The sequence below is a fragment of the Orcinus orca genome, chromosome 7 (genome assembly GCF_937001465.1).
Source record: "Orcinus orca chromosome 7, mOrcOrc1.1, whole genome shotgun sequence".
Classification (NCBI taxonomy): Eukaryota; Metazoa; Chordata; class Mammalia; order Artiodactyla; family Delphinidae; genus Orcinus; species Orcinus orca.
In genome coordinates, this window is record NC_064565.1 from 54464024 (window position 1) to 54483168 (window position 19145).

Consider the following 19145-nt stretch of genomic DNA (forward strand, 5'->3'; position numbering starts at 1 on the left):
TTACTTAAAAAGTAACAGCATGACAGTGGTAATCATATTACAATATATAAATATATCAAACCAACACGTTGTACACTTTAAACTTTCACAATGTTACGTGCCAGTTATAAGTCAACAAATAAATAAGCACCAAAATAAAAAAAAGTAACAGCATGTTTGTGAAAGTGTCTATTTTACCTATTAATCTATTGTGAAAATTAATTTTGCAAACACCCAGTTATCTAATGTTCTTTAGCCCCCCAATAAATCTTTCCATCTCCAAAGGGAGCTATACATGTGATGACCTATAATGATATTCATCTTGGCATGATCATCGTTATAGTAATCTTCTAGTAAGGCATAGATTGCTGAAAAGAATACTCTGAAGTGACTGATGATAGCGTTATAATGCCCAGTGACAGAGAACATATCTATACATTCAAAGTAATAGAAACTAGGCACATTTACACACTCCCAGGCTGCCGCCTCTAATCTAGAAACTTGTCTAACAGATGTAAAGTACAGCACAAACTTGCAGTAAAATGATGTGTCAGGAGCTTTGGGGGAGAAAAAGAGAGAGAGAGAGAGAGAGAGAGAGGACATATGCAAAGGGAAAAAAAAAAGCAAAATATTTTGCCTATTAATCAATTCATGGGATATGAGAATTGGAAAATGGGAGTTTTTGTTTCTTCTTTCCAACTGCATTATTTTTCAACAAATACAAAATTTTGGTTCTTTGCCACTTTCTTCAATAAATCACTCTGGTACCAGAAAAAAAATCCCCAAACAAAGCAGTGCATGGTCTGTGAAGGTGACAGAAACATCAATAAAAATAGTCAGTTTAACTGTTGATCTCTATTGATAGAGGTGTACCTTTAAGATCACTTGTTCTAAATGGTATCAAACTCCTCATAGGTAAAGGCTAGGAGGAACAGGATATGGTTGCAGCTGAACATGCTTTTCATTAAGTATCTTACTTTAGGCTTTCTATCTGAACAACATTTAAATGCATTAGACCAGGATAAATGTTGGGAAGCTGACATTTTTTTTAAAAAATGAACAAAACGTAATTTATTAGCAGACTGTTCTCTGGAAGGAGTCCCAGTTATTTACAAGTAAAGAAAAGGGATGTATAATAGAACTAATAGTTGTACTAATGAGCAAAATCAGGTTCTATTGTCACCATTTAGTTTTGACACATTAGAATTTAAGGGAATATAACTAAATTGAGATCTCTAAGAATAGGAAAAATGTTAAATTTGCATTTTAAGCCATCTTTCTAGTCTCCTGTTTGTCCCATATTATGAAATTACTCTGCATGTGATACTTTTTCAAACCTAATATCATTTTTTATTCATCCTTATCCAAGGACAAAAGGTTATAGTTAGGTCCTATTTCTTGTCTTAGAGAGCTCACAAACTATTATTTTATCTGAAAATTTCCTCTTGTTAAATGATGGGATCAATGGACTTCTCCCCTAAAAATATATTTTTAATAGGAGTGTCAATTTTATATAGTATACATATACTCCCAGGAGCAGAGGAAGTTGCTTAGTGACTTCTGTAAAGCTTTTTTGAAAATGACCCATGGTACTGGTCTATGTAGTAAGAGAATCAGGGAGTTACGACTGCTTTTTAGCACTCACCTCAACCATACTTTTCATAATACCTGTGAACAATCCTTATATGCCCATCTCTTTTCCTGCATCTTCATCTATCATGTTATTCTATAGCCAACCCAAGCTCTATGCTATCTTTTCTCTCTACCCTTAAGCCATGTGGTTCTCACTGAGTGATTCCATTCATGCCCCGCAGCCTCTGCATCTCCTGTGACAGTGTCTACCCAAACCACCGGAAGCCAGGCTACCATGCTGAGCTTGAGTTATTCAAATCACTCTGTTTTTGATAAGAAAAGCAACACAGTAATCAGGTGATAAAGTACTATTTAAAAGCAAAGCTCAGCGCTTCCCTGGTGGCGCAGTAGTTGAGAGTCCACCTGCTGATGCAGGGAACACAGGTTCGTGCCCTGGTCCGGGAAGATCACACATGCTGCAGAGCGGCTGGGCCCGTGAGCCATGGCCGCTGAGCCTGCGCATCCGGAGCCTGTGCTCCGCAATGGGAGAGGTCACAATAGTGAGAGGCCCACGTACCGCAAAAGCAAAGCTCAAAATATCTGTGTATAATTTGGTTAACTACTTGATCAGATATGAAATGCAGGTCCGTATGGCAAACCAGACTTTTTCCCGTTATGTGCTTGGCTTGCAGATCTACTCTGTTAGTGATTTGCCTTTAATCTCTAAACTGTTTATTTCACTGGTGTTTATGATATGATTTGGCTCACTGAAGCTTAAACCTTTGAGGGGTAAAAAATGCTATTATTTTTATATTTAGTTATAGCTGTCCACTTTCACACAGTGCATTTAGGAACAGGAAACATCCCCTTAAACACTATCCATTTATCGAACATATAAAAGGAAAGACTTTAATTCCTTATAGTAGTTACTAAGGGCTACCACTTGTCAAATACATTTCTGCAGTTAAATAATAAAAAGCCAGAGTGTTTGATTGAAAAGAGCACTAGTCTAAGCTAAGAAAGTGGCTACTTGAAATATTTATGCCTTACTTTTCCCACCAGTAAAACTTCTTCCTTGCATGGCTACTTAAGGATGAAAAGTATATTTAAAACACCTCAGGAGAAAATTCAAGTCCATCAAAAGATTGAATAAATTCAAGTTACCCAGCAAAACCCTCCCAAAGGCCATATGAAATTGGACTCATAAAGGGAGAATGGTTGAAATGTTTTTTTCTTCCTCTCCAAGAATGATTTCTTACGTTTCCAATTCAGCGATGATTCTTCTGTTTATTCTGTGCTCTTGATATTCAACAAAAAGTCATTTCAATCTTGGCAATATATTCACCGAAACCGAAAATGAACTGTTCATTTGGGTTTCATTCTCTCTGCAAATATCATAAAATTACATTTATTCTCTCTTCTATAAATTTAACACCAATATTTACAAAATTCTTGCAATACAGGCCACATTATATTCTCTTTTGTCCTATGAAATTCACCACAATTAAACTGAAATCTTACTATTTTCCATAGCACAGTATGTCCCTTGCCTCAAGAGGAAAGAATAGACAGTTGTGATAGACAAAAACTGAGTAAGAAATCTCTACTTTGTAAACCCTTTTTCCTTCTGGTCCATCTGCTGTAGATTTGATGCAGGAGGGTGTTCTCATCATCAGTCAGTGTCTCAATAAGTATTTCTTATGTTAATGGCCATTAAAGTCTAGTGAACTTAATGCTGAAAAAATATAAATACAAAGCTCTTCTATATGTAATATTAGTGTGTGGACATTTTAGTCTATCTAGCATACTTTTATTTAACACATGTCATGAATTGGTAGAAAGCTTCTGTTTACAGAAATAGCATTCTTAAAATAGCTTACGTATTGGCAGACATGTTGATCCAAAATGTGAAATGTTTGTGAAGGCCCATTAGCAAAGCCTGAATACCTCTTACGTGCAAGTGTCTGTACTCTAAAAGAAACCTACCTCTGACTTCAAAGAGACTATGTTAGACAAATAAGTACGTGCAAAATCACAGGCACTGCTCTTGGACATGGGAACAGTTGAAGCACATCTCTTCTGTATTTGGAAGAAAAGGAGGAAAGGGAGAAAAGTTGTTGGCAAAGAGGGTAGTAATGATGATTGGTACTTGAGGAAAAGGTCCAAGACATTTTATCAGTTGGAGGAATTTTTAACAAGGCTGAAAATGTGTTACCAGCTGTGGAACAGCTACAAGAGGAGAAAAATTGTAAGGTATCCTGTCTGATCCAATTCTCATAACCCTGTTGTGATGGGTGGGAGGAGGAAGTGTGTACAATATCTCCAGCTTTTCATTTGTTTTTTATTGAGACGAGCTCAGAAAACACAAACTGGAAGCTGGTGTTAAACAATAATTCTGTCCTCTGAATAACAACCTGCATGTTGCCAGCATTATCAAACGTTATAAAGACAGCTATCTAAAAGCTGTGTACACCTTATGTCTATATTCTAAAAACATTTTTGCAAGAACTTGTGCAACAGCATTGAGCATCTCCGGTGTGAAAGGCTTGTGGTAGGCACTAAAGATATAAATATGAATAATGTGGAGCCTTTATCTTTGAGATCCCAGTTTATTGGTATCTTTCTAGAAATGTAGACACATTAATACAGTATGATGTTATAAAGTGGATAGTAGAGTGCTAAACAAAGACACATGAAAGAGAGAGAAAGGAATGGCCTTTTCTCTCCATGTGCAAAGGATATGGAGATAGGTTTTAAAGGGAGGGCAATTTTGAGCTAAGTCTTAAAGGGGAGGCAAGAGTTGATTGATGGAGGAAATAGGAGTATAAGAAATCAGAGGACCATCTCACAGTTAATACTGGCCTGTGGAGTGAGAATGGGCTTCTATTCCAGACTCTTCTATTTATAGCTAAAGATGTAGGGGTCATTACAGATTAAAAGTTGCCCCTCAAATTGTTGCCTGGGAAACACTCTCCAACTATGATATGATTGGTTCTTTTCCAGTATACAATTAATAACTATAACAAAACTGACAATAGTATATTTAGGTTCAGAAGTTTCAGCATCATTTCTCTCTGGGATAGCAAGAAAGCAAGAGTTCCACTCCTGGACATTTGCTTTGCAGGCACTCTCCAAGCATAAGGAAAATTTAGTATGAATGCATCAATATTTTCCCAATTAGATGTTTTTACCTCAGGCTTTCCAATTTTTCTGCTGTTAAATTTCAACCGGAACTACATAATGCCCAGCTGTAGATTTTTTTTTTTTAATTCTCAAGGTCTTCTTCCAGTTTAAACATGTATCTCTTAGCTCTAGTGCCCTTAGCAATTTTGTGAAAATACAATCTCTCTCCTCCAGGCAAGTAAAGTAATTTATCATAATGTAGGGCTCAGCAGCTGGGTCAGAAATAGGGTTACTCTACTCACTGAGACCTTCTTGTGCCACCTCCAGTCACCCCTTCTCGTCCACTGCCACTGAGAGAAGGCATGGGAGTAGATATGTGAATCTCTTTGTAGTACCTCAAAAGTGAATTTAGAAAAGCAGTGCAGTATGTAGTTCCTTAAAGAAAATGTTGAAAAGGAATCTGTTCATCAATCAAAAGAAATCACATCTTTAACAAAACTGGTAGACAGGATGGCATCGTGTCCAATCCAGCCTAAGGGTGGAGTGTGGAGGCAGAGTTCAATTTCCTTCATATCTAAAGGCTTAAACTTACAGCAGTTGAAATTGTTTGAACAATATCCTTATTTGAAGAACCTAGGGGCAAGACGGGAATAAAGATGCAGACCTACTAGAGAATGGACTTGAGGATACAGGGAGGGGGAAGGGTAAGCTGGGACAAAGTGAGAGAGTGGCGTGGACATATATACACTACCAAACGTAAAATAGATAGCTAGTGGCAAGCAGCCGCATAGCACAGGGAGATCAGCTGGGTGCTTTGTGACCACCTAGAGGGGTGGGATAGGGAAGGTGGGAGGGAGGGAGATGCAAGAGGGAAGAGATATGAGGACATATGTATATGTATAACTGATTCACTTTGTTATAAAGCAGAAACTAACACACCATTGTAAAGCTATTATACTCCAATAAAGATGTTAAAAATATATATATCCTTATTTTTAAATGCCTTTCTTACCATTAAATTAAGTTAGCATAATTAATTTTAATACAAAAGTTCTAATGTTATTAATTTTACATTGTATCAGTAACAGGAAACAGAACACTTGTAAAATATAGAAAAAGCCAAAGTCAAAAATCAAAATCACCTATTACCTAACGTCCAAAAGATAACTATTTTTTATGATTTTGATTCTACTTTTCTAATTATTTTATGCTTATAGATACTTAAAATATTGAGCCCGTAGTGTGTATATTGCTTTAAACTCACACATAGTCCCTTAATTCCTTTAATTCCTCTCCAGTCTTCTTCTATACATATTAGTTGTAATCATGTTTCTTTATATTTCTGGGAAATTTCTTCACTAATTATTTTTTAAGCATATGTATTGTTTTTACATAGTCAAAATACTGATTTCAATGGCTATCTGATATTCTACTACATTGATAAATATATATTAAGTATATTTAGGTAATTTAAAGTTGGTTTTTTTGTTTGTTTGTTTACGGTACACGGGCCTCTCACTGCTGTGGCCTCTCCCGTTGCGGAGCACAGGCTCCGGACGCGCAGGCTCAGCGGCCATGGCTCACGGGCCCAGCCACTCCGTGGCATGTGGGATCTTCCCGGACCGGGGCACGAACCCGTGTCCCCTGCATCGGCAGGCAGACTCTCAACCACTGTGGCACCAGGGAAGACCCTAAAGTTTTAATTATTGTGTGATTTCTTGAAATAGCTTTGTATTTAAAAACCTCATTCTTCTCGTAGCCCATTAAACCATAAATTTATTGCTGCCACCTGGTTCCACAGTGGCCATAGAATATAGTAAATTAAAATAAAGGGAAAATGGAATAATGTAGCCATAGGTGTCCTAGGTCAAAGAAATACTGTATAAATAAAATGTAATAAGCATATGTAGACAACCTTAAAGTCACCTCACTGTGAATGGCTGGGAAACAGTAGCAATATAATGCCCAATTTTGTCTCAGCCGTCATAATTGCATGTTCCATAGATAACTATCAGTAATTAAAGAGGCAAAGATCCAAATCTTGCTTTGGCTTCGAAAGAGTAGCAATAGCTGTGGTATCCCCAGTTGTCGGCTAAAGTTATCAGGAGTTATAGTATTCAGATAAAATGTATTTACTGTTCTCTCTATTCTTAATCCCTCATAAGAAATTCTTAGAATATCTAGAGTTTAAATGAGACTGTGATCAAAACTTGTTTTTACTGTTTATTTACAAGGCTAATGGCTTTTCTTCAATGGCATGTTGATGTTCTAAACTAAGACACATGTGACTAAGACAAGGTTCTTTAGCCTAACGACCGAATTAAATAACACCACCTTCCAATACGAAGGAACACATATGCACTATGATCGCATGTGTACATAACAATCATATACCAGTATTATAAGGGTGTATAATTTCCTTCCCTCCAGAGATAAAAATCAGAGCCAAACATGCTTGGATCATGGTTTCATGTAATAGTGCTCTTTGATAAAACAGACATGAATAGTGAATACTAAACAGGAAGCCGACTATATGAACAAGGAAGAAAATGCATGCTTCATTTCAAAGAAACCAGTCACTAGCGTTAATAGCAAGCCACGGGATTAAGCTCATTAAAAAATTTGCCTAAAGGAGAAATCTCATTTGTTTCTTGTATTTCTTCATGTCGTATGTTTAATATAAAGCACAGAGGTGGATTTTGTGATCTGGATCATGATTTTAATCTGCATAGAACACTTTAATAATAGTTTCCTTATCTGAGTACCACAATTAAGTTCAATTGATGGTATTCCAGATTTGAAGTTTGATTGTGAAGTTGTTTTTCTTTCTTTACCTTTAATCAGGCCACTGACAGAAATTCTGTTCTCTTAAAAGTTAGCTGTGATGGAGGGAATTGTTTATCTAGGTAATCGATTTTGTCTATGAGCTCCTCTGCCAGGCATTGGGCACTCAGAGGTCAAGAAGGAATCTTTGTGTTCTTAGAACCATGTACTTTTGCCAGGTGCATGGTAGGCATTCAATATTTACCGCTGAGTGGCTCCATATCTGATATTCCTCTTGTATTTCTTTCTTTCTTTCCTTTTTTATTTTTATTCTTTTATTTTTTATTTATTTTTATTTTTTTATTTTTTTTGCGGTACGCGGGCCTCTCACTGTTGTGGCCTCTCCCGTTGCGGAGCACAGGCTCCAGACGCGCAGGCTCAGCGGCCATGGCTCACGGGCCCAGCCGCTCCGCGGCACGTGGGATCTTCCCGAACCGGGGCACGAACCCGTGTCCCCTGCATCGGCAGGCGGACTCTCAACCACTGCACCACCAGGGAAACCCTCTTCCTTTCTTTTTTAATGTATTATTATCTTTAATTAAGTACAAAGACTTTCCCAATCATGTCATCTAGAGATCATTTTATCCAGTGCTCTGTTTGGCCGCCAGTCTCTTGTCTCTCTTCTCAGCAATGGTAAGGCAGATACCCCTTCCCTGGGGAAGAGAGATCCATGGTTTGTTGTTTTTGCCAATAACAAAAATGTTGGAGAGCCAGATGGCAAAGCTGTTGCCATTGGCATCTTTCACATGAACTATATCAAAAGAAACAGAATGTCTTTTCTGGTTGGTGATCACACCAATTCTTCCCAGGTTAGCATCTCCAGTCACCATGCTCAGGTTACCAGTGTCAAATTTGACAAAATCAGTAATCTTGCCAGTCTCCAAATCAATTTGAATGGTGTCATTTACCTTGACGAGGGGATCAGGGTAGCTGATGGTGCGAGCACCATGGGTCACCAGATGAGGGATTCCTTTTGTGCCCACAAAGATCTTTCTCATGTTGCACAACTTATACTTGGCCTCCTCAGGTGTAATATGATGAATAGCAAAGCGATCCTTGTTGTCATGGATCAGACGAAAGTTCTCTCCAGTCTTGTCAATACTGATGACATCCATAAAACCATCAGGGTAGGTTATATCAGTGTGAACCTTGCCATCAATCTTAATGAAACCCTGCATGCACATCTTCTTTACTTCATCTTCTGTTAAGGCATACTTATGTCTCTTCCTTAGGAAAATGATTAGGGGGAAACATTCCTTCAGCTTGTGGGGACTTGTAGATGGACAAGGAGCAAACACACTAGTCAGTTTATCCAATGCTTTGGAGTTTCTACACAATTCAGGTGCTCCTTGAGACCATGAGCCATAGCTGCACTAGGCACGAAAAGAGTTCCTCCTATATGTCTATCCATGGTTACTGGTATCTTCATCCATACTGTCTCCTAAATTAAAAATCCTAGATTCAGGGTTCCCCCTCACTCCCACTTAAGTATCTGTTGATTTATTTCCTTAATATCTTTCCTCTCCATCCCCAGGGCTGCCACTGTTTTCATTCAGAGCTTTATAACTTTTTTCTAGGATATTTCAACTGTCTCATTTGGTCTCCTTTCTTCTAGACCCTCTATTCATTCTCCTGAGTTACCTAATAAAACACAGTTGTAGTCAAGCCACTTAAACATCCCCTATAAGTACAAATTGATTCTTAGTTGAACTCCAAACAACCCAGCATTACAAATGCACAATCCCATATCAAGATCAAATAACGTTACCATTTTCACAGTGAAATTTTTAGTTTCTTTCACATATACATTAGTCATGCCTCAGAATCTGTATGTATTATAGCTCTTCTTCCCAGAATACTCTTTTCCTTTTCCACAAAAGAACTCCTACTCATCCCTTAAGATTTATTTTCCGTGTCACCTCCTCTATGAAGCCCACTGTGACTACCTTAAGTAACATGATACCAGTAGAGCCACACTGCATTAAAGCCATACTACCTGGATTTGGATACTGACTCTGTCACCTTGGCAAGTCACTTAACCAGTCTATGCCTTAGTTGTCTCATCAATGAAATGGAGATAGTAAAAGTAATTACCTCATAGGCTTGTTGCAATGGTTATGTGAATCAATTAATACACGTAAAGTAAAACACTTCAGTCTTGGTTAAGTGTTTCATAACTGTTAGCTATTTTTATATAGTTTATTCACTCCCGTCTTTATATAATTTTTTATTTATATAAATTTCTTATATAATTTTCAGTTAGAGAATGTATCCCATTATGCTGTATCTATCTCTTTATATAGGTCCCTACCTCTAGATGGAAAGCCACTTAGCTTGAAGACTGTGACTTATTCATCTCTTTAACCTGTCAGAGCACCAAACCAGATCCTGAGCATATAGTATTCAGTGAATGTAAAATGAATAAATGTGTGAGTGAATGAATGAATGAACAAACTCAGGTAAATAATATGCCAAAACTGTTTCTGTATGTGTCTGTTACACAAATCAAAGTAGATTCAATCTATTAGCCAAGTATCTATAGACTTGTATTGGTGAAATAAAATATAGGAAACTCTTTCTTGTGCCTTGAACCCCAAAGCAGTGTCATAGCCCTTCTAGTTATGATGTAACCTTCCCATTGACATGGAAAAGCCACTGGTCCTATTAAATTATTATTTTTTTCTTTTTTACCTGCTCAGTTCACGTTTGCTTTTGCATATGCTGTTTGACGCCATATTTTTGGTCTCTGGTTAGACATCTAATTCATTAATAAGAAGAAATCATTATAATCAACTCTGATGGTCACTAAGAAATAAATGTATCCTTTGTGTTCTCAGAGAGGAGGTTTGCCTCATTTACTCTTTTCTCTTTATAAATGCTGTTTTCTGTTGCCTTTGTGGTGATAAAGAGAATGAAGGGTGGGGGGGAAACCTAGATACTTTCTTCTCTGGGTCACTTTGCATAAAGACTTCTTTACAGCCACGTTCAGATGATTTATGTACATATTGTATATGCAGCAGCAGCAGTTATAGAGCTATTCCTACCATTTAACCTGCATCATTCTGAGTGGCCATTCACTGGCTGCTTAACTTAACATCTGCTACTTTGGTAGTCTAATATCCAGATAGAATGAAGAATCAGAAAAATAAAACTCCAATAGGCTTGTTTACTTCGATAGGTAATGGTGTGTGGTTTTGCGGGGTGGGGTGTGTTTTGTCTTAGTTTGCATTATCCAAAATTATCTATCTTTTTAATCTTTGCAGAATTAAGACATGTTTGTCTTTTCCCAACTTAGGAATCAGACAGCAGAAAGAAATATAAATGGTCTCCTCTATGTACTGTATTTAAGGAAGGTCTTGTTGTTTTATAGTCTTTTGCAGCTTCCCAAACACAACATTAACAATATTTGATATTAACAAATTTTCACAATATTTGAAAGTAGACAAACTGAGGCCAATACAAATCAAAATACCCGTACAATTATGAAATCTGTCTAATTAACTAGTTAAATGCTCTCTAGTTGTCATATATAATTGGTAACTGAATCATAAAACCATTGACTTTTAAGGCTATAAATGAGATCAGGGCTTGGCTTATCCAACCAATATAAAATTCCTTCTTTCTTTTTGACGAATTCCTTTCTCCTCATTCCTCAATTGTCACCTTTAGTTCAGGCTTTCATCATATCTTCTTAACTCCTCTTCCTCAACCTCCGTGCTGCCTTGGTGCTCTACGAGTCTAGACACACCTCAACTGCCAAAGTTGCTTCCTTTATTCATCACTTTGACTATACCGCTTTTCCTATGCCTTGGTCACTTCCCAACATCTCATATATTGCAAAAATCTCCTCACTTCAAGCTTCATTGCACTCCAAGAAGGGGCACCAGACTTCCTTTTCTCCTTCAACCTCCCAACACATGCCTAAATCTCCTGTCACCCAAAACACTTCCTCAAAGTCCTCTCATTGTAGTTAGTAAAGCTCATGCCCATGTTTCTGGGCTTTTCCCAAAGTACCATTACTGGGAATTTCCTTTTCTCCTGGCTAGTGAGGCAATCTCTTCCCTATTAGTTCAGAAACCCCATTCCTGCAATACAATCTTCTTAGATAAATCAGTCCTTATGTGCTTTGGACACACCCTGAATTTTTTTTTGCTTCTTTCTCTGCCCTCCTAAGTTGTATTTTCTTTTAATGCATCCATTAAATTCATCCATTTCACTGAATATATGTATCAGACAGTCCTTTCATGTACTTTTAGGTTTATTATGTTGTCTCTGTCATACACATGTAAATAAGTTCCAGTTATCAATTGCTGAGTAACTACCACAACACTTAGTGTCTAAAACAGCAACCATTTTATTACATCTTATGAATTCTGTAGGACAAGAATTTGAGAAAAACTCAGCTGAGCGCTTCTCCACATAGTGACAACTAGGGTCACTTCATGATATCCGTTTGGTGGATGGGTAGGTTTGGAGGGTCCAAGGTGGCTTTACATACATGTTAGGCATCAGGAATGGCCGGAACCCTGAGCTCGGTTTGGACTGTTTGAGCAAAGTGCTTATATGTGGCTTCTCCAAGGCAGTCTTAGGGTAATTAATCCTCTTACCTGGCAACTCAAGGCTCCTGGAAGACTCAAGAGGCTCCAAGAGGCCCAAGTAGAAGCTTTAAAGTTTCTTAGGACCTAACCTTGGAATTTCTAAAACATCACCTCTGCAGCCTCTATTGGATTAAGCAAATCTTTAAGACTAACTTAGAGTAAAGGCAAGTGAAATTGGATTCAACCTCTTGATGAGAAGGATAGCGTAGGAATATGTAGCCATTATATGTAATATATAGATATAATATTCAAACTTTAGAAAACATTATCTCTACTTTACCACCCTCCCGTAACTTGCTCAGCACTTTTTTTTTTTTAACCTAGATAGACTACAATCTTCTTGGGTACAATGTATATTTCATTTTTTATATCCCTAGCAACTGTCTCAGAGCTTGGTACACAGTAAACTCTCAATAAATGTTTGCTGAATTGAATTGAATTAGTCCTGGATTTTGAGGCTGACATGGCCAACTTAATGACTTCTCTGAACATACTGTAAAGAAGGATAAAGGTAGCAAGAAAATCCAGGCTTATCGAGGGTAAATCCAACAGGAGGTACTGATATATATATATATTAATATATATTATATATTAATATATATTAAAATATAATATATATTAATATATATATATGCCTACTAATACAGTTCTAGAAAACACAGGTGATGGTATCAGTTAATCTTTTCCATCTTCCTTCATGCAGTAGAAATTTCAAGAGACCATCCATTTAGCATGTCTATGCCCAGATTACTGCAGGAGCTGGATAGCAAACATTCTGGATTACTTCTGACAAGCTTTAGTTATTTTGGAGAAAAGGGGGGCAGACAAAATGATTCTATTATGCCCCTTTGTCATTAGAGAAAAGCCAAGCTACTAAGAGTCAATAATAAGAATTGACATATCTTTTTGAATTCGCAGCTTTTAATATACAAAGTAAATTAAAACGTCCTTTTAATCTTGAATGGAATTTCCTTCTTTAAGCTGTGATCTTGTGTTTCTCTGTTAATTTCAAATTTAAAGAACTCTTGGCTGATGAAACTGTTGTATAAGCAGAGGCACTGTTGTTCATTGTGTAATGTGAGAATCAGAAACTCTACTGCAATTCTCTTGTCATGTCGCTGACAGAGTTCCAGAATTTTGATTGGAAGGATGGGTATATTTTATAATTTGTTTTAATTCTGAGGCAATTTTATGAGATTTGTTTCAGATTACTTACTAAATTCATTTCTATTTTTTTTCTGTATGTATTAGGAAAAAACTGCCTCTTGTTTCCAAAAGTCCTATCTACTTATTATATCTGTTTGTCTTGGCTATTAGGATAATGCATTTAAAAATTCTTTTAAATAATCATTAGAATTTTACATCATTTTTTCTCATTTTACTAATATTAGTGGACAATGCTTGAATAAAACCAATTTAGGGAACTGAAGTATAAAAATATTGCTATATATTTCCATGGCATGCTTTCCAAAAATTTTTCTGTTCCTGTTTTGCAGACTTGACAAATAAGGCATAAGATGATAAAATAACTCACCAAGGTCATTTAAGATAATAGTAGACCTGGGAAGCTTATTACTGTTTCATGATCATTTTGTCTCTTTCTAGGTCTTTCCAACTATGTTGTCCACCTTTAAATACCTTTTTCAACATTAATGAATTTAGTAAGCTTTTACATTTAATACATTGTTTACAGACTATAGTCTTTCCATTGGAGACATTATTTTACTAATTTGTTTTAATTGCTAGCTATTTCTATATCCCTTGTATTTATTTATAGTTCTTTCTTACTGTAAATTATTTCTTTACATACATTCATACAAAATTCACATATATGGATTTTTATTTCTAATTTCACACCCATTGCCCCTCCCTATCCCAAGAATTTGGAAGTAACAGTTTTCTACTGATTCTTTCCTTCCATTTGGCAACCATTTTATTTCACTGTTTTTGAAGTGATGCAGTAAGAGAAAAATGGCTGCCTTTTGTTTATTTCCTTGTACATTAACATGATGACATCATCAAAGATATTAGCTAGAAGGTACATATCTTTAAGAACCCAGAGGTACACTGTAAGCCAGAAACACTCTGTTTTCCTTTTCCTCTTAATGCCCCAAGGTTTTGCAGCTTTAGTGTAGCTCTTGTGTGCAGGGGGAAAAAGGAACTTGAGCATTTTGGAACAAATGCATTAAAATGGTGGCATTTAAAACATATCTGAATATTTTTTCAATGTTAAGAAAAATCCATGAAAAGGCATTTATTTAAGTCATGAAACATTCTAAATCAATGCTACCACTACAAAAAATATTATAAAGCATGATGTTAAATCATTGTATTTAGAGACTGGCTAAAATATTTAGCCACATGTGCCTATTCTGGCTTTAAATTATTTTTAAAAATTTCCATTGACACAAAAAATTTTGTTATAATTATTTCCAAAAAATAACTTCTCATTAATGGAAGGTTTAAGCAGGTATATAGATTTACTATTTTTAAGATTACTGTATTACTTACAAACACTATTAAAATGTACTATATAACTGTACAGAAAATTTATTTTCTGATCTTCATTTATGATGCTTCTGACTTTTCTTTCTGTGCTCTTTGTTGCACATTGCCTGTACTTGTCATAGGATTTCCATTGAGATTAACAAGCAACAAGCTTTCAGTTACAAATTCAATTTAGATTATTAAAGAGATAAGAAGTTTATTTTTTTCATCAACTTCCAATTATTAAATAGCTTTTTCATTTGGAAATACACAATCCATTTTCAAATTTTGAGAAATAATTTTAGGTAATTATTTTTAAATGTATTTTAGAAAGATAATCTGACTATACCTATGTGTGTGTATGTATATGTATTAATTCAATATTTACATAGCAGAAAATTCCTGTAAATGTTGAGTACTCAGCTCTGAAACTACTTGTTAACACTGAAATCAGATAAGGTAAACCATATGCTTTATTGAGGTAAGCGGTCTAAAATAAGTTACTGAGATTTTAAGAATTAATATGAACCACATGTCCTTTAGATCTTTAAATTGAAGTCTTCATTGTTCTTTTAAGTCAGCTGTTCTAGGGATGTGTCATCTTTTGAGAAGATAAATTAATCATCTACCTCACTTATATACATCAATAAAAGAGACTCACCCTCTCATCTACTTCATCAAAAATAATTAGAACATCCATATTTTTATTCATATATTATATCTTATTTTTATTCATATATTGTATCTATTAGTGATTGAGATTTTCATTGAGGAGATTTTTAGGGAAACAGCCACTTATCCTTTTAGAGAGCAACCTCCTCCAATAAAAATAAACACCAGCAATCTAAAGGTTAAAACATACTGTCAAATCATTCAGTTAAGCAAGGCTCTTGAATAACATTTGTACAACAGTACTTTCAGAAAACAGAAGGTAGGAAATAGCTCTTTGCTAGTTCCCCTTCCTTAAATTATTATCCAGCCTCTTATTAAAATAAAATCTAGTGAACTTCTTCTGAATGCCTGCTCAAACGCTTTCTATAATAAAAAAAAATCTTGTGAAGGGATTTCCATAAGTTGTGCTGCATTAATGACTTAGAGCAGCTTCCTAATCTGTTATTCCTTCCTCCTAGCAGACCTCAGCTGATAAAAATATCCATACACACAGTGAAGTCAGTGGCATGCCTGGCTTTCTCAGACAAAACTCCCATGTGATCACATATAGGCAGCCTCAGTGAGGCTGATGCCGTGCAGCAAGCAGTAGGTAATGAGTCTTTGTGCAGAGTGAAGCTCTTGTCGCTGAACAATAAAGCATACGGTACCAGCAATAAAACACAGGGCTGGCAAATTTCAGAAGATTCCGCTGAACCAGGAAGAACAGTGCCTTCGGTGATGCTGACACACATTATAAAATGATAATCAATTTATTTTGGATTCTAATGAATAAAGAGTGCAAGGACTAAGACTACAGCTATTTGAACAGGTCAGTGATTTTATAAATTACTCCTACACTTCCTTGTGTTTGATTGGATTTAAATTAGGATGGTCTGATGTGTGTTTTGCCTTAAACAAAAACTTTGCAAGATATTTACAGTGTGTAATATGAAGGATGCACTTGAATTGACCCAATTCAATTAAATGGCTGATGTAGTCAGATGTGATAGAGAAACGTTTATATGATTATAGTAAACTGAAAAGTTATTTATTCTATTTAAAAATTTATGGGTTAAAAATCATTCAATAATTTCTAATCTTCTATGATTCAGAAAGAACATAAAGCAGAATACTACTAACAAATAGCTCAAATAAAAAGCTTCACATTAATGTTTCCGGTATTAAAAAATCCTGTATTGCAATAGTTTGTGTCTTATGATTTGGATGATATATCCTTCAAAATTTATTGATGTCTTTCAGTGCACTGCAAGAGGTTTAGTATATTTAATTATTTAAATAAAAAATGTTAAAACCAAGAAAATTTTGAAATGTTAATAATGCTATCTCTCAGAATAATGCATTTTATATTTAACTATAATATAGTATATATCTATAGTAATCTGTTGTGTGCCTTTCATTTTGCATGTTATATTTCTTTTGATAGATGGAAAATATTATTGCATTAAACCTTTTATTTCATAAATATTCACTCATTAGTGGAGAAAACAAATTAGCTTAATTTAAAAAAGAAGAATTGATTAATTATGTTATGATGCATATTTCCATTGACTCACCATTTAGAAAAGAAGAATATGTGCCTTCATGGGTATTTATAAAAATATGTACACACATGACCTTCTGTATCTAGAAAATAACCACTTCTTAGGTTTATGAGCAAGAGAGTTTATGTTTTAAATAGAGAGATTGCTGTGTGTAGGAAGACAAGGAAGAAATAACTCTAGCAAATAATAGCACAACACTGAACATCTCTGTCAAAGACATACAAGCATTACTGCTGCATGAATCTTTACATTAAAACACATAGTTTAACTTTGCATTTTTACTGCTGTATTGTTTTAAAGGCATCGTGGGACCTAAATTCTTTACAATTAATTTCTTGGACACCATTTAGGATGATCTTCTCTAAGGCACTAGAGTACATTTAACATTTTATAGAATTACCGGTGACTTCATGTATTTGTATAGTGACTCAAATAATTGTATGCCTGTAAGATGCTGTTTAAACCACAACAAAAAGAAATACCCTATGTCCCTGATTATGCGTGTACTATGTATTCGAAGGGAAAAAAAAATAGCTATGTTTCAAAAACAAGGGAAGTTAATGAAAATTTTAAATTGGCCTTCCACATGTATTTAAATGAAGTATTTGACTATTTGAGTTTCCTTGGTTACCACTGTCGCTGCTGACAGCTTCTTTTTGGTGGGGAGGGGGGAAAGCAGCACTCCAAAACAAAGAGTTAAAAAACACTTATCCATTAATAGACGCGGGGGTGGGGTGGGGAGGCGGGAGGGTGTGATGCGGACAGCCCGGCGCAGTTGGTGCCCACTCCCCATCGCGTATTCCAGCTCTCGGGCGATTCAGGTATTCTGGCAGAACCGCAGTTCCACAATTCCTTACCCAGCATTCCGTTTCAGCTGCTGGAGGGCTGCCTGAGCCTTATGCAAATGAGACCAGCTCCGAGGCTTTGACTGCAGAAGCGAGAGGAGGGGGGCAGAAGGGAGTTCAGAGGTCACAGGGCTGGTGGAAAGGCTGGATCGGTTGCCCGAAAAAAAAAATGCACTGGGCTCCTCTGCAGCAGTGTTTTGCAGCAGTTACATGAAGTGTGCTTTATTTCTCAGAGTGAAGATCTTAACAGCGTGTGTGCCGTAGTCGTTTAAAGTAAACGCAGGTACGGTGACAGATTTCATGATGCGCCTGATTTTATTTCTATAAAAGACACTGATGAGGATTGGCTATTTTAACTCATTGTGGAAATTGGCAGGGTGTTCTCGATTTTCAGCTTCCCTTAACTAGTTTATTAAATCTTCTTAATGTTGTGTCAATTTGAAACGTAGGTGTTTTGTTCCAATGGAATAATGTCATGAGAGAAAAAACTGGTTTGGAGCTTCTTAATAATTCCATTTTGAGGAAAGTTTTTGATTGCAGAGAGGTGTCTGCGTTGAAACATCTAGCTGAATATCAAGACTTTCAACTTTTTGAGGATTTTCACATTTTTAAGAAATGTATTTTAAATGAGGTATCTGGAACTAAATAATGGAGTTCTTTTGTTCATACCCCACATGATATCATAAGGACAGTTTTAATAAGTTATATTTTCATTTCATTTTAAGAGAGGGTTTCAGTTTTGAGATTCTTCTTTCTATATTTCATCGTTAAACATCTTATCAAAGAAATAATTTATTTGGGGGTCCCATCCTTTAAATACTTTAATTTTCATAATTGTTATTAATTTTCTTTGGAACTTTTTAGACAATGCTATTTTGAACTCAACATGTTCAACTTCCTATGACTTTTCCTTTCAGTTAAATCTGGATTGTGAAGTGATCCTCATAAATGTCACAGGCAGGACAAAAGTCTTCTTTTTCCATGCACGAAATTTCACACTTTTGTAAAATGTGTGATCACATCATAGAAAAGTCTGACCTGAACCAAACAAATGTGTACTCACTTTTATTGTTCATATTGCTTTTTTATTTCCAAAGCATATTTTTAAATAAACTTAAAGCATCGTGATCAGACTGTTTGTCTATATCATTAAAATTTTAAAATATATCAATTCAGCAGTTACAATGCTGATGGGAAAAATGTTATTTTAATTTGCATCGTGTGCATCTGTCTACATTATAGGTTGTACGTGTATGAAAATAAATTGGAAAGATGAAGAGGCAAAATAATGTTTAGTCATGAAATAACTGCTTTATGCTTTCATATTTGCATAAGATATTTTGGAGTGAATTTTATGCAGCTTACGTACAAAGAGCTAGTACATGTTTAGATAAACTTTCTTTTGCATTGAAAAGGGGGTGTTTATTTTATTATAATGATTAAGGCTTGGCAGTTTGGCAACAATATCTTTTATTTTTAAATGGGGGGTGGGGGGGAGCATGGAA

The 19145-nt window shown here is 35.7% G+C and overlaps 1 protein-coding gene and 1 pseudogene across 1 annotated transcript in view; one reads left to right on the plus strand and one right to left on the minus strand.

Moving 5' to 3' along the window:
• The window catches only part of CSRNP3 (cysteine and serine rich nuclear protein 3), a 185688-nt gene that overhangs the window by 73768 nt on the left and 92775 nt on the right, over positions 1-19145 (plus strand). The window lies entirely within an intron of this gene.
• Positions 8079-8863, minus strand: LOC101288026 (40S ribosomal protein S4-like; annotated as a pseudogene).